This window comes from Ursus americanus, chromosome 18, assembly GCF_024610735.1.
Source record: "Ursus americanus isolate L20-20 chromosome 18, mUrsAme1.1.p, whole genome shotgun sequence".
NCBI classification, from domain to species: domain Eukaryota; kingdom Metazoa; phylum Chordata; class Mammalia; order Carnivora; family Ursidae; genus Ursus; species Ursus americanus.
The window spans coordinates 17,424,261-17,447,568 of NC_142144.1; positions in this window are offsets into that span (position 1 = coordinate 17,424,261).

The following is a 23,308-nucleotide window of genomic DNA, read 5'->3' on the forward strand; positions in this document are numbered from 1 at the left end:
TGGTCTGAGCCTGATTAAGTTGACTCTGTCTCTGTCGCCATTCACCAGCTATTACTTTGGGTAAGTACCCTGCCGTCAGAACCTCAGTGTTTTCATCAACAAAATGGGGTTAGTAATAGTCCCACCTTGTGGGGTTATTATAAGGCTTCAACAAGATAGGAACTGTAATGTGTTCAGCACAACGTACAGTAGGGTCTTTTTTATTAGATAATATACATAATGCTTTGAATCTTGGAGAGATGACAAGAAAATTTTGTCTGGGAGAGGCCTAGAAAATTCTGATTCAGAGAAGGAGTTAATGATTAGCAGTCCTATGAGGTATGTGAACTGTAAATAGTATCAAAAGTTTAACTCAGGGAGAAGTGGCTATGGTGGCGGAACTTAACGCAATGCAGGAGCCCCAAGGAGAGGTATGTGGCTTTCTCTGAGGCTCTCACAGACAGCTGTGGCCTCCGGATAGCTGCCCAGTTGGCCGAAGTTGGCCAACACCTGAGAATATGTGCCATCAGCCTGTCCCCAACTCAGCCACTCATGCCCTCTCTGGTTTCAACCCCTTGTGGAGCCATGTTGTTCTTCTCAACCACTGTAAGTCTCTCCAGAGTGGGATTCCAGAAACTTGGAGAGACAGGTGTGTGTGTGTGTCTGTGCCCTGCCATGACAGGGAAGTTGGTCAGACCAGTATTTGTTAAGATGTTTCATGGGAAAAAGAAACAGGAAAATTCTTGAAGTGTGGATGAGGCTTGCTGGGTTGAGCACCCTGGCCTCCACGTGGCTGGATTGATCCACTTGCCACCATGGAAAATGCCCAGCTCCTGCCCCACTGTGCTGACAAAGATGGGACTTTTTGTGTGGTCACCGCCACTGAGGAAAGAAGGTGTGTGTTAGAGGTGCAAAGGAAATCACCCCTACATGACTTTCTCCTCCTGTATGGTTAAGGAGGTACTTCTCCAGGCAGCTTCGTGATAAAGAGGGGTCTGCATAGACAAATGCTGACAACTATTTAGGGAGTCGTCATCACATCAGTGACTACACACTGATCTCATGTAACTATGTGCAAAAGAGTCAATGCTATTATTGCCATTTTCCAGTTAAAGAAGGTGAGGTTTAAACCAGTTGAATAACCGGCTCCAAATGCTATAGTTAGTGATGATATTGAGGTATTGACATCCAAATTTGGACAGATGAAGTAATTCAAACCAGTGATAACTGTGCTTCCTAGAACAAATGGATACAGTGCCCTTCTTCCCCATCCCAAGTCGAAAGCTACATCCCTCTACCTTCTAGCCAATGTCTAGGACTGATTTCCAGATTTGGAGTGCTGAGATGAACAGGACCCAGAGCCTGCCTTTAAGAAACTCTTGGAAGTTAGCTAATTTAATATAATATGATAAAATCAGACACTTTGGAGTCAAGCCAATCTGGGTTTAAATATTGGCTGTACAGGTTACAGTGAGGAGGGTTTGGCCGTTGAGAGAAATTTCTAAGGCAAACTCAACAGGTCTTGCTAATTTAGAGGCTCAAGTTAGCTGACATTACCTTAACCTCTCTAAGCCCCACTTTCTTCATCTTTAAAGGGGACAAATACATTGCCTCGAAGGACTGTTGGAAAGATTATATCAACTAATGTATATAAAGCCATTAGGTGCTTGAAAACAAAAGCTCTCAATAAATAGTTATTACAACAGTTTACGTACACAAGAAAGAATAGACCAGATTAACTCTGCCATTGAAAGACAGCCATCAGGAAAGCCTTCACAGTCAAGGATGTGTAAGACACAGCAATCTATGAAAGAGTGCACCATATTTGAGAGATGATGAGCAACTGCTGTGGGCTGAAAGATGGAGGGTGTTTGGAGAGGTTGGCAGAGCAGAATATATTGGCCATTGGAAGGCACTGGATTGAAAGCAGGGTGTGGCAAAGGCAGATAAGCATTTTGAAAAGACCCCTCTGGCTGCAGAATAGGAAAGTAGAGAGAAGGAGAAGAGCCAATAGCACAGAGACTAGGGAGGGTAGGGTGGAGTAGGATGGGATGGGATAGGAGAATAGATAAAGGTTTAGGAGGAAGATGAGAATGGCTGAGCTAGGGTCGTTGGCAATAGTAAGGCTGGATCTGAGCATATTAAGGATCTTGACTCAATAGAACTTGCTAAGAGGACTGGGGACTTGGATCTTCCCTTTCCCCTCTGGTGCCTGAGTGTTAGAATGGGCAGAATATGAGACATGAAGTGGTGATAAATCCACTCGGGCTCAATGGACAGTACATGGAAAAGTAATAATTTGTATCATGCAGATATGGTAATAGAATATAAGAATGTTGAAAATATCATTTAGCTTTATTTGGAAATCCTGCATGGACCTGTGTATACCTGCATGAATGTAGTATGACTTCCAAATGCAAGTATGTGACCATACTGAGGGGCTGTGTAAAGCCAGTGTAGACTTGTGGAAAAGAATGTAGACTGAGAAAAGAGTTCTGCGTTCTTCCTCCTCATCATCTTCTCCCTCCCCCTCCTCCTCTTCCACTTCCTCCTCCTCCTCCTCTTTCTCACTTCTAGTCTTGCCTCTATGGTAGAGTGGCTGTGTGGCCTTTAGCAAGCTATTCACCCTCTGTGGGCCTTGGGTTCTGCATATGCCCCCATCACACAGAGGAAGATGTGTCATGGACATGAGGGATTATATTAGATGATAACATACGTACGAATAACATTTTTCACTTCTCTCTCCCTTTTATCTTCACTGCCTTCCACTGAAGTTGACAGTGGGAGAATGAGTGGCTCCATCTGGCAAGTCTGGAGAGGGTTAAGGTCCCAGCAAGCCTGGAGCTGAGTCTGGATTCTCAGCCAACTCCACTGGCCTAAAGACAACTCAAGTCCCTCTCACGATCATACAAGACACTAGTTGTTCAGAGTCCAACATCCTTGGGCAAGTGACAACCTCTGTGTGTCTTGGTGTTCTCCTCTGCCAATTAGGGGAAATAATAGCAGCCCTCATAAGATTTTAGTGAGGATGGGTCAACATATGTCAGATACTTAGAATGGTACCTGGTGTGTACGAAGTACTATACAAGTGTTAGTTATTGTTGTCATTCTTGTATTCAACACCTGACTTTACAGCCACACTGAAAAAAATCTCAAACAACGTCCTCTTACACCTTCCCTCTCAGCCTTTGCATGTGCTGTTCTCTCTGTGGGGATTGCCCTTCCAACTTATGCAAATCCAGCTAAAATGTCTTTCATTGCCTCCCTAGGACCTCTTGCCTCCCCTAGAAGGAGTTGATAACTCTTTTCTCTGGGGTCTTACAGTGAGGACTTCCCCGCCTCCATTCCAGCATTTTCCTCTCTCAGTGTCGTTGTCCCCCATAGGACAATGAGCAACACAAAGGCATGGTCTGGGTAGGATTCTGTTTGTACCCTGGAGTCTTGCATTGGACCTAGTTCGTGGCTAGTATCCAGCAAAATGGAGCTTGATGCCTAGAATGAAAGGGACCCTGAGGGAGGATCCCAGGAAGCATATAGATACCCAGGATCCCTTGGGAGCAGTGACGTGATTTGCCATCACTGCAGCATATGAGGGCCTGGAGAGAAGGCTGCAGCCGAACAAAACCCATGGGCTTTGTGTGGGGGTGTGCTTTTTAATGAGCCTCTGCCCATAAAACTGCCAGACCCTGAAAGGCACTCACTGTCTGTCTGTCTCTGGAAACTTCACTGCATGTGTCTGTACATGCTGTAGCTCAAGTCAAGCTGCTGTTTTCCTGTTGTACAGGAGTTGGCAGCATGAGGGGCCACAGGTGTCCTCTGCTGGACAAGTGCGTGGGGTGGCGTCAGGCAGGAGAGAGAGAGAAGGAAGAGACGTAAGGAAGGGAAAGAAAGAGATGCAGAAAGAAGGAAAAGGAAGGAGTGAGAGAAGAAAGAAAGGGAGGGAGGGAAGGAGGGAGGGAGGAAGGAAAAGACAGAGAGGCCAGGGAGGAGGTTGTCAATTCAGGTAGCCGTGAATGTCCCCTGGGAGGTTAAGAATTCAGAATCTGCTCCCAGCACTGACACTAAAATGCCGTGGGACCCTGGGCCAGTCTCTCCTCAGTCTTACCCTCAGGGTCTTTTCATAAACAGATAGATGGGACTGGAACTTCCCTGAAAAATCCTTCTGCTCTACTATCCCAGGATTTTCAAGCCCTCAAGGCCCACAATGGGAAATGGAGGGAATAAACACTCCTGTGTGTTTGTAGAAGACACCGATATTTTACCAAGCACACTCCCAGAGGAGAAGTGTTATTTATTTCAGGAAAATTGCTCTGACCATATACCCCAAATTCAGGATGGGGCCTCCTCCGTTTGGTTTTTACCACCCCCATACACTAGTGATGGTTCTACCTAACCTATCAAGCTCTAATTATCCCTTTATTTTGTTTTCCCCTAAGAGGTCACCTCCTTGGTAGAGCCATGTTTTATATCTCCTGTGCCCAGGTTAGGTTGAAGCAGATGTTAGGTGCTCAGGAAATGTGTGCTGATTAGAATCTTCTAGGATAGGGTTCATGAAACCTGTTCCACGCAGGCTTTGTACTTCGGAGAGAGGAAACCGAGGCTGGATTTGTGTTTACACAGGGTCTCCACACCAGAGCAGGTCTTTGGGTGTCTCTCTTCTGACCCTCAGAGAAATCCCTTTAGGCTATGCCAGGAGGTCCACTCATGAGGTGACTGAGGAGCCCTGGAGACCCAAGGAGACCATCTGGGAAGGAACTGGTGAAGTCTGTTCAAATGTGAGGCCTCCACATTTTCCCCTTGGTCAGAGAGGCTGGTCTTTTGGAGATTCAGATTAGAATAACCAATTACAATAACAACAAGAGCAATAATTACCATTTGCTGAGCGTTTTCCACAGCCAGGGTCTGTGCCAAGCACGTTAGTGTTAGTTGTAGTATCTCTTTTAGGTGTCACTTACCTCCCGTAACCCAGCTGTTGGCATCCCCATTTTACAGAACAAGTCCTGAGGCGCGGGGAGGGTAGGTGATGTGCCTGGAGTGATACCGTCAGTTAAGGAGCAGATGGAGTTCTCATTTAAGGTGTGACTCTGCAGCTCTGTTCTCATAACCACTCCAGAGCATTTCTAAAATTCTCCCGTTTTAGAAATAAGACTGAGGGCCAGGAAGGAAAAAGTACTTGTCCAAGGTCATGCAGCTGGCAAAGCAAGAGTGGAATATTCCCTGATTTTTATCTCTAGTGCTTTCCTGACCCCTGGGCAACCCCAGGCCCATCCTCTTTCCTGACGTCTGTGCAGGTTGGGAGTGGCAGGGAAGGAAGGCTTAACCTCTGCTCAAGAAGCGAGGCCAGCACCAAGTGTGGCCAGCCTTCCCAGGAGGTTTTGTAGTACAAATACCAGCCTGGTTGCAGTTCACTAGGTTTTATGATCAGGGATGACGTAGTTTCTTCACTCACTTGTAAGCTATTCTACTCCACAGTCCATGATCGGCCTTCCCCAGGGCAGAGGGACAGGCATGTGTTTAGAGGGGCCGTCTACGGGGATCAGCAAGGCTGGCCTTGCCCTATCAGAAAGTAAAAGCATGACGGATTGGCTGTGTGGCTTCGGGATAATTTCTTCCCCTCTTTGGATCTTGATCTCCCATGTAATATAATTTGGAGCATTGGACTGAAACATCTGAAGGCCTGGGAGCTTGGGGGAAATGCGGATTGCTGGCTCCACTCATTGAGTCTCCAGTTGAGTAAGTCTTGGGAGACACCTGGGAATCTATATTTTTGCAAGTTTCCTAGGGTGACTTTGGTGTTTTCCTTGTTTAAGAACAATAGTTCTAGATGATTTTCAAGAACCTTTGCAACCAAAGAAGAGAGTTTGTGAGCTTATATGGAAAATACACTGAAGCTCAGTCTCATCTTCAGATATTGTTATAGTAAACATGTAGCTGAAGGAATGGGCTCCTTTGTTGGGATTTAAGAAAACAGAGTGGAGACAGTTTTGCTTCCCTATTTACAAAAAGAGCTGTTTTTTGTATAGGAGGTGGTGAACTTTCCATCACTAGAGAGGTACAAACTGACAGTCAACCAAGTTGAGGTTCAGGTCCCTGTGGCAAAGAACAAAATAACTACAGAAAGAACTGATAAAGAATAGAGTAATTCTGAGGAATGAATATTGGCCTCCAGAGTCAGACAAACTTGGATTTAAATTCTAGCTTCCCCAAACGTGGGAATTTTACAGACCTGGAATTCAGTTTCCTCACCAGAAAAACAGGAATCATCAGTTTCATCTACCTCACTAGGACATTCATTGTAGGGAAGGCATTATCAACAAATAAGAAAGGGCCTCGCATAGGCACACAGTAGGTGCTCAGTAAAGTCTTGTGTTTTTTTCCTTTAGTTTTCAGTTGGTCATTCCTTTGGCATCACTATTAGTTCCAAGAAAACCTATCTTCAGGGAGAAAGCTTCTCACCCAGCCATGTGTTCTGTTACATAAGACACTGGGGCCTGCACTAAAAACAAAATCAACAAACAAAAACACAGCAAAGGATGATTATTGGGCAGCAGAGGTTTCCGTGGTTGGCTAGGGGCATGGGGCATGGGCCACAGATGAGAAGTTTTCACCCTTGTTCCTTTTAAGTCTTCAAGTGAAACTTCCGGTTGGGGATGGGCCAAGCGCAGAGCCTGCTCGGCACATCTGTAATTGGGTTAATGGTATTTGGATGTGTTTAATCTATTTGTCCCAGTATCAGTGGGATATGTAACAGTCACGGAACATGCTGCAGCCCTCGATGCTGGGCAAAAAACAACACACTATTTCCAAGCAGTGAGGACACAGACAAGCATGGCACTGGACTCTGTAGCCTCCCTCATTGTCCCAAGCACTCCACAGTGCAATTTCAAGTTTAAGTATCACCATACTGTGCCCCTGTCCATACCCAGTTCTTTTTTTATCTCATGGCTTATACCCAAGTAATGCCAAGTTTCTTGAAATTCCCTGCCCATTCCTTATTTTTCTAGACCTCCATAATTTTGCTCATCCAGCTTCCATGTTCATGTACACTCTTGACACCTTTTTTTTTTTCCTGCCTAACTCTGTAGGTGGTTGCAATATCTTTTTTGACTGCTCAACAGCAATTACTCCTCAGCAACAGCTCCCCTTTTTTTTTCAGGGAGAAGGGGGAAACCACTTCTGCCCCACTGGGTATGGTCTTGGTGGAACTGAAACCGTTATATCTGCCACTGAAGATGGGAGCATGTGACCTGCATGTAACAACAAGAGTCTCACTCCCAGAACTCTGAGTCTTGAGCAGAGTGTTACTAGAGAGGAATAGCTGGAGTTTGTAGAGCCTGAGCACAATTTTTGAGCTCTTCTTGCCACTGAGCCCCTGAAACTGCCTGGCTTTCAGACTCTTTTGAGTCTTCTTTTCCAGTCTTCCCTCACAGATAGAAACCTATGGGCTGTGCTCGCCCAAATGCTTGCAGTGAGTTCTTTCTGTGCCAAATTTTGTTGCTGTCACTTACAACCTATGAATCCTGGCACATATATTCAACCGTGCTCCATGAGTGTTTTCTTTGGGAAGTCTTCCTTGAACTCTCAAATAGAGAGCTCATTTATTCATGAAATTACTAAGGAAGACTTAGGATGTGTTTGCTTTTATGCTGTGGTCAGGCAACACAAAGTCTAGTACTTGTCCCCTCCTCTGAGATCCCCAAGTGCCAGGGATCACTTCTATGTTAGCCCTACCAGAGCATGTCAGAAAGCTTTGGGTTTTATGACTATCTCCCCAAAGGTTGCACTGTCTCCAGCAACAGTGAAGTGTTTCATTCACCTCTGGGCCTCTAGGGCCCAGCACAGTGCCTGATGCTGAATAAATGTGTATTGAACTAAATTGACTTGCTTTTGGGGATTCCTTACAAAGCAGTCTCAGCCTTAAATCCAAAACTGCTTTGCACACTAACCCAGACAGTGTTGTATTTGGGAAAGCAAAGAGAAAAAATGGTTGGGAAAGAATTGCAATGGATGTGTTTTGATTCAATGAAGCATTCTTTTGCTGGTGGTCTACTTAAAAAACAAAACAAAACAAAACAAAACCCTCACATTCTAGCGGTAGCCATGACCCACCAAGTGCTTTGGTGACTGGATGGAAAGATTTCATCTAGGGGTGCTTGTAAAAATCCCAGCGAAAGGGATTCCCATTCCCTCCCTCTCTCCACACCCTCCTCTCTTCCCATAAGAAGCTTAATGGACCCTCTGTGCAACCCTGACATGATGGAAACTGAAAAGAGATGGAATTTCCACACTGGAAAGAAAATATAAGAATGTTATTCCTCTCGCTCCATCCCTGGAACTGGCAAGCCGCCCCCGGGTGGGAGAAGGGGCTGTGTGAGGAAAGGAAGTAGAGCAGGAGAGGAAAGGGCAGCAGGGGTTGAGATGATGGAATGCCAGGCCTCCAGATGTTTGTGCCTTGCAGATGTGCCGGCCATGGCTTGACCCACACATCTGGGAGCTAATCATCACCACGGCTTACATCTGGAGAGCCCTTTACAGGTCATGGAGTCCTCCCACTGATGTCTCTGGTTGGATTCCCACAGCAAAGTGGGCAGAGCAGATATCATTAGCCCCATTTGACCAATGGGGCTCTTAAAGTTGTCACATGCCCTTGCTTTAGGCTATGGTAACAAGAGCAATGACAGTGATAACGTGGCCAACACTTACAAAGCACTTGATGTGGGACAGGTACTGGTCTGTTGCATTTTGCCTCTATAGTGTTGGTCATTGAATCTACAAGGCATTTCTCCAAGATAGATGTTTTTAACCCCCCCTTTACAGACAAGGGGAACAAGTCGCAGAAGGGGCTAGCAATTTTCCTAGGATCATACAGAGAGCAAGTGGCAGAGTCAGGATTCAAACCCAGGCAGTTTGCCTCCCAGATCAGTGTCCTCAACCACCATGTCTTGCCTGCCTGCCTGCCTGCCTGCCTGCCTGTCAAGGCTGGGAAGGGAAATGGGTCTGACTCCTAATTTCACTTCACTGCTTATAGCATTATGTGAAGATCGAAGTATGGTTCTGGTAGGAGACATTCATTCACTCAGACAAATGCTGGGTGACTACAGCATGTCTGGCACTGGGGTGGATGGTGGGGACACAGTTGAGGGAAAATGGTTTTCCCATCCCATTCCAGTTGGTTATAAGTGATGTGAACATGGTGGCCATTCTGTCTCCAGCTCCCAGTGGCCCATTCTGGGCACCCTTCATCAGTATGCGTTGAATGAGTAAGTTGTCCCTGCTCTTGAGCGGTTAGTTGACAGTCTAAAGCAGACCTACTGATGGGTGGGTCTATATTCATTTTTATTACATCTTATATATTTATCATTACATATTATGTATGTTACAGAGTGTTGAGAGCTACGGTGTGGTCTGAACATGGAATGGATGAGCGTGAATGTGGGAGGTTTTCCGGCAATGGCAGTAGCTCAGCACACCCGAAACAGAGAGGTATTATAGGCGGAGTACCATCAGATAAGGCTGGACAGGTAAGCAGCGACCTGTGCTGAAGAGTTGGGCATTATCTTACAGAACAGAGACCAACAAACTTTTTTCTTTAAAGGGTCAGAGAGTACATGTTTTAGGCTTTGTGGGCCACATGGTCTCTATCACAACTTTTCCCTTCTGCTTCACAAAAGCAGCTGTAAGTGGTATGGAAATGAATGAGCCTAGCGCTATTTCGGTAAAGTTTTATTTACAAAAATAGATGGCAGGCTGGGTTTGGCCTGTGGGCTATAATTTGCCAATCCCTGATGTAGTGTGTTGGGTGACGTTGATGCAGTACAATCAGGTTAGGTCTCCCTCCTTCCTTCATAAGTACTTACTGAGTGCCTACTGTGTGCCATGTAGAGTAGCAATTTCTTCACTCTTTTTGCTTATGTTCCAGAGGGGCAGAAAGAATCCATCATAGCAGCGTGACCGGTGCTGTGATGGATGGAAACAAATGGGGTCATGAGGTTGCAGAGATTCAAGTTTGGGAAGGCTGACCACATACCACACTATGCCAAGGAAGTAATATCTGAACTCTGGCACAGAGGTTGGGTAAGAGTAAAATAAGTGAAAAAACTGTTCTAGATAAATAAAGTCCGGGGAGTGACAGAGGACTTGTAAGCTTAGAAGGACTAAAAGGAATTCAGCGTACATGGAGCCTTGACTGTTGTAGAAAGGGTGACAGGAATTGAGGCTGAACATCCAATAGAAATATATGTAATTTTAAATTTTCTGGTAGCCACATTTAAAAATTAAAAAAAAACAAGTGAAGGTAAATTTAATATGTTGTATTGAACTCAAAATCTCCAAAATACTATCACAACATGTGAGCAATATGAACAGCAGTTAATGAAATTTTACATTATTATTGTTGTTGTTGTTATTTGGTACAAAGTTTTTGACATCCAATGTGAAGTTTCCACTTACAGCACATCTCAATTCAGACTGTACGTGTTTCAAGTGCTCAATAGCCATAGATGTCTAGTGGCTGCTGTGTTGGACAGCGCCAGGCTAGGTCATTCAGAGCCCTGTGCGCCGTCCATGGAGTCTGGGCTTTAGCATAAGTGCAATGGGATTTTTATGTATCACTCTGTGAGCGGGATAGTTATCTTTAAGTTTTTGGTTTCCTTCTGGCCAATTGCATTGAGGTAGGGGGCTCAAAGAAGAAAGCAAAAAGCAGAAGAAAGGAAGAAGGGAGAATGGCCAACTTGCATGGGAAAGAGAAAGAGAGTATGTCACTTATCATAAAACCTGTGAAATTGAAAATAAAGGAACCAGATTTTTAAAAAGTTTTTATTTAAATTCCGGTTAGTTAACTTACAATGGAATATTAGCTTCAGGTGTACAGTATAGGTGTACAACTCAACACTTCCGTATATCACCTGGTGCTCATCAACAAATACTCTCCTCAGTCCCCATCACCTGTTTAACCCATCCCCCTCTTCCTTTTGGTAGCCATCAGTTCTCTGTAGTTAAGAGTCTGTTTCTTGGTTGGCCTCTTTCTGTTTTTTCCCCCTTTGCTCCTTTGTTTTGTTTCTTAAATTCCACATATGAGTGAAATCATCTGGTGTCTTTCTCTGATTTATTTCACTTAGTAAAATACTGTGTAGTTCCATCCATGCAAATGTCAAGATCTCATTCTTTTTATGGCTGAGTAATATTCTATTGTGTATGTGTATGTCTACACACACACACACACACACACACACACACACACACTACATTTTCTTTATCCGTTCATCAATCAGTGGACACTTAGGCTGTTTCCATAATTTGGCTATTATAGATAATGCTGCTATAAACATAAATGTCAGGGTGCATATATCCCTTTAAATTAGTAGTTTTGTATTTCTTGGGTAAATAACCAGTACTGCAATTGCTGGATCATAGGGTAGTTTTATTTTTAACTTTTTGAGGAACCTCCGTACTGTTTTCCAGAGTGACTGCAGCAGTTCGCTTTCCCACTAACAAAAGCGTTGCCCTTTCTCCGCATCCTTGCCAACACCTCTTGTTTCTTGTGTTGATTTTACCTATTCCGACAGGTGTGAGGTTATATCTCATTGCAGTTTTGATTTGCATTTCCCTGATGATGATGGTGATAAGTGATGTTAAGCATTTTTTCATGTTTCTGTTGGCCATCTGTATGTCATCTTTGGGAGAATGTCTATTCATGTATTCTACCCATTTTTTAATTGGATTATTCATTTCTGGAGATGTTGAGTTTTATAAGTTCTTATATATTTTGGATACTAATCCTTCATCAGATAGGTCATTTGCAAATATCACTCCCATTCAGTAGGTTGCCTTTTAGTTTTGTTGATTGTTTCCTTTGCTGTGCAGAAACTTTTTATTTTGATATCATACCAATAGTTTATTTTTGCTTTTCTTTCCCTTGCCTCAGGAGACATATCTAGGAAGAATTTGTTATGGCCAATATCAAAGAAGTTCTTGCCTGTGCTCTCTTCAAGAATTTTTATGGGTTCATGTCTCACATTTTAGGTCTTTAATCCATTTTGAATTTATTTTTGTGTGTGGTGTTAGAAAGTGGTCTAGTTTCATTCTTTTTTTTAATAATAATTTTTTATTATATTATGTTAGTCACCATACAGTACATCCCTAGTTTTTGATGTAAAGTTCCATGATTCATGACTTGCGTATAATACCCAGTGCACCATGCAATACGTGCCCTCCTTAATACCCATCACCAGCCTATCCCATAGTTTCATTCTTCTGCAAGTTGCTGTCCTGTTTTCCCAGCACCATTTGTTGCAGAGACATTCTTTTTCCCATTGGATATTCTTTCCTGCTGTATCGAAGACTAATTGGCCATATAATTGTGGGTTCATTTCTGGGTTTTCTATTCTATTTCATTGATCTACATTTTTGTGCTAGTACCATACTGTTTTGATTACTACAGCTTTGTAACATACCTCGGAGTCTGGAATTTTGATGCCTCCAGTTTCTATTTCTTTTTCTTTTAAGATCTTTAAGATATCTTTTTTAAAGATTTTATTTATTTATTTGAGTGAAAGAGAAAGAGCATGAGTGGGGTGGGGGGAAGGCAAAGGGAGAGGGAGAAGCAGACTCCCCACTGAGGAGGGAGCCCAATGAAGGGCTCAATCCCAGGACCTTGAGCTCATGACCTGAGCTGAAGTCAGATGCTTAACCAACTGAGCCACCCAGGCACCCCTGTTTTTCTTTTTCAGGCTTGCTTTGGCTATTCTGAATCTTTCGTGGTGGAAACAGATTTTTAACTGACCTAGACAGGGTATGGTGGAGAGGTCAGATGTCTGGGTAAAGTTGGTCACACAGTGAAGTCTAAGCCTAGGAATCTGTTAAATCATCAGCTCTCTGAACTAAGTGGTAACCTCTCCTTTAGAACCCAAGGGTGTCAAGAGAGGAAGGGCAGGTCAACCCAGGATACCACCTCATTTTTCTTGCTGCCAGTTGGAGGTTCAAGCTGTAAAACCCATCCTACTCTGAGGCAGAGGACTTTGGCAATCCCTCACATCTGAGTCTATGAAAGCTGAGACCCATCTTCACATGAAACTCACTAGACCTCCAGAGTTGGTGGGCTGTAGTCTTGGTTTTACCAACCCTCTTCCCTGGTCTCAGATGTCCTTATGTTTGCTTAATTTCCCACCTGACATCAAACTTTAAACATAGCTTTCCACTCAGTCAGCCAAACTCTTATCCAGATTGGACTCTATTTTAAACATAAGCAATTGAGATGTACTAAGTGTTGGAATTACTGATTATTATTTTTCTAATTAAGCTTTCTTCTCTCTAAGCATTTGCCCATCATAGGAACCCTTAGCAATTGGAAGTCTTTGGGACACTTTCTTTCATGAATAAATGAAAAAGATTGTTAACTGACACATGATTTTTGTGTTATCAGGCATTATCAAAGTGCTGACAAATTTTGTTCTTTTAATCAGTTTAGTTACAGCCTGGGGTTTATATCACTAATTGGATTAACATGTGTTTTCTTGTGAATGGAAGTAGACTCAGCCTCTGTTCAAATTTATTCATATCTTCCTTAAACAGTCACAGACATGTGAGCCAGGGGATACAGGTTGAATGGGAAACAGCTTCTATGTGTTTTTGAAGAATGGAAGAAATAAATGGACAATCAGTGCAGTATGGTTAGGACAGTTTTGCAAGTAATAGGGGCTGGTGGGGATCCACAAGGCTGCTAGGCTTAGCTGAACTTGGAGAAGGCTTTAAGGAGCACCATTAGACAGTTATGTTCAGAGCGTTCAGAATCAGATTGCCTGGGTTCAAATTCAGATTTCGGCCCTGACTAGTCATTACAACCTTGGGAAAGTTATTTACAATTTCTTACCTTGATTTCCTCATTTATAAAATAATAATACTGATAATTATATCTACTTCTGTGGGTTATTATATGTATTAAATAAGTGACTGCATGTAAAGTACTTAATTTCATGTCAGGCACATTGTTAGCCTGCAGTCAATATAAGCTATAATAATAATAATAATTGTTAATACACTGATCATCTAAGCTAAGACATAAAGAATGAGTAGAAGTAAGCTATGCATAGTTAAGGGAGAGTGTTCTAGATAAAGGGCAGAGCCTGAGCCCAATGCTGGGAACTAAGGAAACACGGCACGCTAAAGTAACTAAAGGAAGTTCGGTTTGGTGAGAGCATAAAGTGAGGGGTGGGTAGGTGATGGGAGGGATGGGAGCAAAAGACAAGTCTGGCAAGGCAGGCGGAATCTACAGTGGAGGGTCTAGGCAAACTAAAACTTTGATGAGCTATATTCCTAAGAATTGAGCCTATTGACGAATTTTAGGCTCTGAAGACAACTTCAATTTACAGATGAATGGAGTCCCAACCGCTGATGTAACCACAACATGAGTTACAGAAAAGCTACACATGTTTGAGATGAAAACATTTGGCAGGTAGCTTTGTGGAAATATTTGAAAAAGATCAACACAGAGAAAAATGTGTAATAACCAAAAGCCGTTCTCCTATCAGAGGAAGAATATCAAGGTTTGGGTTTAGGTCTCGGATGGTGTACTAAATGTCTGGAAGCTAAGTTCTCTCTTTGGCTCCTTGGGAAGAGGTTTTGAGGTTGGAAATTGTGCCTCCCTGGCCTGTGCTGGTAGAGAAGGGGTGTGGGGGGGGTGCGCGCACACACGCGTGTGTATAGGTGGGTGTACACACAGATGAATGGATGGATAGATGAATTATATTTATTTCTCAGGGAATGGAGAAAACAGGGTGTCTGGTCACTTCCCTTCCTACATGCAGTGTGTGTTACCTTAATGTGTTTTTGTGTTTTTTTTAAGATTTTATTTATTTATTCGACAGGATAGAGACAGCCAGCGAGAGAGGGAACACAAGCAGGGGGAGTGGGAGAGGAAGGAGCAGGCCCATAGCGGAGGAGCCTGATGTGGGGTTCGATCCCATAACGATGGGATCACGCCCTGAGCCGAAGGCAGACGCTTAACCGCTGTGCCACCCAGGCGCCCCGAGCTACCTTAATGTGTTTTTAATCCTGGAAATGAATGTATTCCGTATGGCACAGTGTATCAAGAATGAGCTGTTCCTTTTCCCTGCAAAGCCCAGACAGGCTTCTGGCAGGAGCCATTGGGGAGGACACTATCTCCTAGACAAACTTGTGTGAAAGGAGGCCACTTGTGTGCTTCCTTGTGTATTTGAAGGAGAAAGAGAAATGAAGAAGACAATATAGAGTCCTAAAGTCAGGTGGGCATGAGTTGTTCTCAGCCAACTATCCTTCCTTCTTTTTTCTGAATTCCTACTGGTTCTTTAAGGCTCATCTCATGTGCTACATCCTCTAAGAAGTCCCCTAGGGTCTTCTGCAGCCCTGTTTCTTGTGATTGCCTCCTATCCCACCATATCATATGGAAAGTGTTTAGAAATGCAAATTTTTTTTTAAAGATTTTATTTATTTATTTGACAGAGAGAGAGACAGCGAGAAAGGGAATACAAGCAGGGGGAATGGGAGAGGAAGAAGCAGGCTCCCAGTGGCGAAGCCTGATGTGGGGTTCGATCCCCGAACGCCAGGAGCACACCCTGAGCCGAAGGCAGACGCTTAAGGACTGTGCCACCCAGGTGCCTCTAGAAATGCAAATTCTTGGGCCCTACTCCAGAACCACTGAATCAGAAACTCTGGGGTGGGGCCCAGAAATCTTAAAAAGCTTTTCAGGGGATTCTGATGCATGATAAAGTTTGAGAACCATTGATCAGAAGAGGGGCTTGGACAATGGTGATAAGAATGGTATAGTTCCTAAGAGGTTCCATTGACCCTAGCTTCAGCAGAACTCAAGGTCACCATTCACTATGGACAAAAAGTTCTTTACTCTATTTGGAGGTTAATCCTGGGAACTCTACACAGTTTTCTGTGGTTTTAAACCATTAAAAGGACTTGGCAAAAATCCATGTCTGTCATATTCCCTGCACTAAATTCCCCTTTTCTATAAAAAATGAATTGCTATGTATTTGATTTCTCATGGTCCTTATATCTTTTCTGGCTATTTTTTGGCCCCTAAACACCCTGGAATATCCAGTTGTCTATGGGAAATGTGTGTATTCTAAGTAAATCATGCTATCTCTTTTTCCCCCAGTCCTCAATACAATTAATCAATGATGCTATCCTACTACTTCCTACAACTCTATTGGTCCCAACTACATTTTCCATCATTGCCCCATCACCACTAGGTTATTTCTCACCTGGTCCACTGCTCCAGCCTCCCTCTTGGTCCCGGTTTTCTCCCGCAACTCTTGTTCCACACCAAGAACTCTACCTCAGAATTAAAATTTGTTCCTGACCTCCCTTTCCCTGAAAAGATTCATGTCTTCCCATTGCCATCAGAATGATGTCCAAACAGTTTAATGCTGTAGTAGATGTGTTGGAGGATTAATGCCCGAGGGGAATCCTTCCACCAGGTACTGATGGGAGTTACCAGATAAATACCCCAACTCCCTAGCATCTCAGGTAGGGTAACTCTGAGGCTGAGTTCCCAGGGAGACTGAGCTGCAGTTGCTCATAGTAGCAACATGTTTGATAAGACATCCTCTTTTGGCTACCTTCCCATTCTTGTTTCACATCCACTCTTCTCTACTGGTGGTTACTGGGATGACCATCAACATAAACTACTTGTACTTGAATCCTTGATTCAAGATCTGCTTCTGAAGGAACCCAAGTGAAGACACGCATTTAATGAGGTTTTGGCAATTCGTTATCTACATGAATCCCTCGTATTAGCTGACACCTTTCTCCCCAAATGTGATTTCTCAGTTATCCTTAGCCCCAGGTCAGATCCCAGTAACCCGAACACTTGTATTCCCCAAACAAGCTATGCCCTGTTTTACCCCCTAGGTCTTACACACTCTGTTATCTGTGCCTGCACCATTTACCATTTTTCCTCTGGGATGATTTCCCCCATTTACAGCACTGCCTTCCAATGAGCTGATTGCTTGCCTCAGGCTATAGCTGGTTGATAAAATCTGAGGGCCGTAACAGCAGCTGTCTGTCTTGACCAGCAACCTTATCAGTGCTCAGTCTAATGCAGTGCACATAGTAATGCTTAATAAAACAATTATCCAACATTTAATTGAATAAATGATTATATTTGAAAGTTAGTAAATGTATTTTGTGAAGTATTAAGTGGTGCGTATATCGAAGGAGCTATTTGTACAATGATTTCAGCAAGTTGACACCCAGACGTTGTCCAGGGGTCTTGGTCACCATATCTGTATCCTCTGGGAAGAGTTCTGCTTGACTTAGAGGGCCACAGGTTAGAAGGAAATGAAAGCATTCAGCCAGGCAGGTAGCCCAGGCTGGAATATGCATGGTGCAGCCTCAAAGCAATATGGGAATAAGAAATCCCCCACTCCCAGGAGTGGACAATGGCCAGGCTGCATGTCAAGGAGAGGGAAAACAAAGCATCTCAAAAACTGTGGGCCTTGACTGCCTCCAGACCCTTGCTTCATTTTATCTCTGGGCATGGAGCCCAGGCTTTTAAGAACCCACAGATACCCAGGTAGCAGCAGAGCAAGTTAGCAATACTACTTTGTCCTTTGGGCAAGTGACAAGTCCAAGTTCTGATGGAGCCTCTGACAATTTCCCCATCTGTAAAATAGACTAGATTAGGTTAGTTGCATTTACATGAGGTTCTTTGGAACCACAAAGCTCTAGGGAGTTGTTGCTGGGGTGATCCTGGGCTAGTTAGAGAAGATAGGCATGGGCCAACTAGGGCAGTCCCTCATCCCCTCTTTGATTAAGAAAGAAACTCCTTTTTTTTTTTTTTTAAGATTTTATTTATTTATTTGACAGAGACAGCCAGCGAGAGAGGGAACACAAGCAGGGGGAGTGGGAGAGAAAGAAGCAGTCTCCCAGCGGAGGAGCCCGATGTGGGGCTTGATCCCGGAACACCGGGATCACGCCCTGAGCCGAAGGCAGACGCTTAACGACTGAGCCACCCAGGTGCCCCAAGAAGGAAGCTCTTTTGACTTGTTGGCATTTCAAATAATATTGCACTTGCCCGAAACGTTTGAGAATCTTTGACCTGATTACATCTTAGCCAGTTTCCCAAGGATATGAGGCAAGGGAAGGAAAGGCAGATCAAAACGGAATAGGTGGGGGCTTGGGTGCATTACTATTACGTGGAGGCTCCTGGAGGAAAGCAGATTAAAAACTGCTCTAGCTCTGTTTGGGGTAGGGTGTGCTTCCCAAGGGAATGAGCTCCATTCTTTTGGCTCCTTTCCACCTACTTCTCCATGACATTTCTTGCAGTTCTGTCTCATTATTCAGTTTGAGAGCAATAGACTCAGACCAGCTCATTTCATCTTCTTCTTGGTCATTATTATGCCCGGTGCCCAAACGGGGAATCCTGAGGTTCAGCACTGAAGTGGCTTCTCTGTGGTCAGATAGTGCTATGAAGCAGAACAGCGGAGCTGGAGCCCAGGCTCCTGACTACCTGCTGTCCCACAATACCAGCACACTGCTTCCTCTCCCCACCCAATGTATAGTCAAGCTTTGTTGTGCTTCAAAGAATCATTGCTAATTTGGGGGAAAATGTGGATGACAGTGTACGCTGCTGAACTGAAGTGGGGTCTTACTCCATTTCAGAACAATATTCTCAAAAAATGTCTTCCTTCTAAGGGAGCGTTTTTGCCAGTGAACCTTTTTTAAAAACTTTGGTATTGACATAATATACATACAGAAAACTATGCATACTTATTATAAGTAGTTGATGAATTTCATAAACTCAGACATGTGTAACCAGCAGTCAAATCAATAAACAGGACATTACTAGGCTCCCAGAAGCTCCCTTTCTTTTCCCATCCAGTGACTACCCTTTCTACCTCTCCGAAGCATCCCACTTTATCCTGACTTCTATGGACATTGAAGTTTTTCTCCTCCTTCTTTGCCTCCTCCTCCTCTTCTTGCTCTTCCTCGTCCTCCTTTTCCTCCACCTCTTTGTTCTCGTCTCCATCTTCCTTCTCCTCCTCCTTTCTTCTCTTTTATTATTATTATTATTATTATTATTATCATCATTATTATTATTATGTATTTTTTTTTGCTATTCACATTTGGGTTTTTTCCCCAGTCTCTTTATTTTTTTAATTTTTTGAAGATTTCTTTCTTTATGGGAGAGAGAGAGAGAAAGAAAGCAAGCACCAGCATGGGGAAGGGGCAGAGGCAGAGGGAGAGAGAGAATCCACAAGCAGACTCCCTATTGAGTGGGGAGCCTCAACAGGGTTTGATCCCAAGACCTTAAGATCTTGGCCTGAGCTGATAGCAGGAGTTGGTTGCTTAACCGAGCCACCCAGGCACCCCTCCAGTCTCTCTCTCTAAGATTTACCCATCCATTTGACAGAGAGATAGAGAGAAGAAGTAGGCAGAGCCGCAGGCAGAGGGAGAGGGAAAAGCAGGCTCTCTGATGAGCAGGGAGCCCAACGTGGGGCTTGATCCCAGGACTCTGGGATCATGACCTGAGCCAAAGGCAGCCATTTAACCGACTGAGCCACCCAAGTGCCCCTCTAATGTCTTAAAAAAATAATAATTTATTTGGGTGAAATTCACATAACAAAATTAATGGCTTTATTTTTTTTAAAAGATTTTATTTATTTGAAAGAGTAAGAGAGAAGAAGAATGAACAGGAAGAGCAGTAGAAGGAGAGGCAGAAGCAGACTCCCTGCTGAGCAGGGAGCCCAATGCGGGCTCCATCCCAGGACACTGGGATCATGACCTGAGCTGAAGGCAGACACTTAACTGACTGAGCCACCCAGGTGCCCTATGACTTTAAAATGAACAGTTTGGTGGCATTTAATATATTTATAACCATGGGAGACCACCACCTTTATCCAATTCCAAACATGTCCATCACACCAAAGTAAAACCCTTTACCCAGTAATCAGCTTCTCCGCATTTGACTCTCCTCAAGCCCCTGGCAACCACTAATGTGTATCTTTCTTCATGAATTTATCTATTCTGATATTTCATATAAATGGAATCATATGATATGTAACCTTTTGGTTACTGGCTTTGAACACAAGATTTTGGAGGCTGATCGACTTTGCAGCACACATCAGTATTACATTCTTTTTTTATGACTGAATAATGCCCTTTTGTGTCTACCACAGTTTGCTTATCTTTTCATTTACTGATGGACATTTGGGCTGTTTTGTCTATTATGAATAGTGAAGCTACAAACGTGTGTACATGTTCTTGTTTGAGTAACCTTTTTTAATTATTTTGGGCATGTACCTTGGATTGGAATTTGGGGATCCTACAGCAATTCTACGTTTAACTTTTTGAGGAACCGACAAACTGTTTTCCCTGGTGGCCGCACCATTATATGTGCCCACCAGCAATGCACAAGGGTTCTAATTTCTCTGCTTCGTCACCAGCACTTGTTATTTTCCATTGTTTTATTATATCCATCTTTTGTCTTTAATCTTTGGACAAATGTCTATTCAAGTTTTTTTTTTTCCATTTTCAATTGGGCTCTTTGTCTTTTTGTAATAGTTCTTTGTATATTCTTTATAAATGATTTAGAAATATTTTCTCTAATTTCTTGATAGTGTACTCTGAGGCACAAAATTAATTTTGATGAAGTCTGATTTTTTTTTTTTTTTGTCTGTTGTTCGTGCTTTGGTGCCATATCTAAGAATCTATCTCCAAACCCAAGGTCATTAAGATTAACCCCTATGTGTTCTTCTAAGAATTTTATACTTTTACCTTTCATATCTAGGCCATTGATCCATTTTGAGTCACTTTGTATGTATGGTATGAGGTAGGGATCCAATTTCATTCTTTTGCAGTTGCCCCAGCACCATTAATTGTGCTTTGCTTATTTTTGTACTTCATAAAATGGAAATCCCAGAGTATGTATTTTTCATGTCTTACTTCTTTTGCTTGACATCATTTTTGTGGGATTTATTTGTATTATTGCATAAAGTTGTAGATCATTTGTTCTTACTGCTGTATAGAATTTCAGTGCATTAATATACACTGCTTATTTGCCCAACATACTGTTGATGGGCATTTGGTGAGTTTCCAAGTTTGGGCTGCCATCAGTAGTGCTACTCTAAACATTCTAGAAGTTGTTTTTGGTGAATATATGTATGCATTTCTTTTGGGTGTACTCTTAGAAGTGGCATTGCTTGGTCTTAGGGCATTATCTTTGGCATTGGATACTGTCATAGCATCCTCTTAATCAGTAAAATACGAAGAGTCCTTTTAATGCCTCTTTTCCCTCCCTGTACCATCCCACTTCTGCAAAGTGCAGCCTGCCATGGGAATCCTATTTAGTCAAAGGTGGGGTGGAGAATTTGGGAGGGTAAAAGAGGAACAGGCGGCATATACTGAGACCTACTATATAGCAGCCCCCTGCTGAGTGCTTTACTTAAATTATGATACATTTTCCTCAGCATAGCCCATTTAGGACAGAAATAATAAATCCCATTCTACAGACAAGGCAACTGAGCAGGAAGAGAACTGTCCAAGACAGCACAGGATATAAATGGTCATGATTCCAGATTCCATCTCCAAACACTTCTTCAAAGCCTTCCACTCTCATCTTAAGACTTCACCACAACAAACCACTGAGGGGTCATCAGGAATATTACTTGAATTTCCAAACTTACACACCTGATCACATGGCTTTAGGATATTCTATACTTTCCTGATGGCTGACCCCAGGAAATCACTAGATTTCTCAGTCTCACATATTTCATGATTTAAAAAGAAGCCCAATAGGAGCTCTACTTTTTACTCAACTTTTCTGTAAAACTGAAACTTCTCTAGAAAAGTAAAATCTATTAATTGAAAAGAACCTCTAAAATCAGTGAATAGCTGTGGTCTGCAATGACTTTCTAGAATCACAGAATGGTGAACACTAAAGATTATTTTGTCCAACCTCACCATCTAGTAAAATGGAAAACTCCCCCACCCATTCACTAGGCCCACCGCTGTCATCCGAACAGTCGTCATATCTTTCCTGGACTACACAATGTCCTCTGACTCCCTACATCTGTTACTTCTCTGCATTTTCGCCTTCAGACTGCCATCAGAGGGATCTTTCTCAACCGTAGATCTGACCTTGTAAATCCCTTTCCGAAAAACCGTTCAATGACTCCACGTTGCTGTTAAGATAAAGCCTGAAATTCTCAACATGGTTCATGATAACTTCTCCATCCTCATGTTGGTCCACTGGTACCCTCTCTTTCTACTTCCTAAGTGCATTGGTCTTTTATTTAATTTCTCAAAGGTGACGTGCTTTTTCTTACTTTGGATGCAGCACCTGCTAGTCCCATTTGCTTAAACGTGCCACCTGCCCTTTCCTCTTTGCCAACTCACTGCACTGCTGTTTTCCACGTCAAATCACAGTCCTTTAGAGAGGTGAAGAAGGAAGCCTCCTTCTGAGTTAAAGGCTAGAGAGGCTATGCTTTCGTCCTAGGTTTTTATTTCTGGCCCTGAAGGTTAAGAACGGGATAGATTTACCAATGCCAATATAGCATGACAGAACGTGGATCCTATTCTTCTTCTTTTAACTTTAAAACCAATTCCTTGGTTAGGCTCTAGAATATGGATGACAAGTATAAATAGATGTAAATGCTGAATGTCTGCCTGTTTTGAAGTGAGAAGGGAGTCATTTTCCCATTCGACAGTTTAAGCCGCTAAAACCCAGTGAACTTTCTCCATTACTGTGTGTGTGTGTGTGTGTGTGTGTGTGTGTGTGTGTGTTCAGGTTAGAGGAGGAAGGGAGAAGACACTAGAATATCTTCTATCTACCAAGAGAAATCTCTGCCCCATGACTTTGTCTCTGCAGACAAAACCAAGAAGTCCAAAAAGCCATATGAAGACTTTTTCTCTCTTCTCTTTTCATGAAACTATTTTTTAAAATCTTGTTTCAGTCTTCACAGTGAATTGAAAAGAACAGAGTAAAACATTCTCTTTAATCATTATTTCTCTTTGGAAATAACCATTTATCTGGCAGCATTTAGCAAGATTTTTATTTTATTCTTTGGTGCCTTCCCTCCTGTCTTGTAGACAGCACAGAAAACCTACCATGGGTAGTTCTTGACTTCCCTTCCTGTACCCTTGCATGTAATTCACTGTATGTTCCCAAACCGCCCTTTTGCACAGATTCAAAATTTTGAGGTACCCGCAGATCAATACATATTTTGACCCGTCTTGCATTGGTCCTGCCAGCCGAGAGCTAGGGTACTGTGCTAACAACTTTACTCCGTGGCCATGCCTGTGCAAGGGCTTAATGCTTTGTTACCTCTTGGTTTTATTCTCTTAA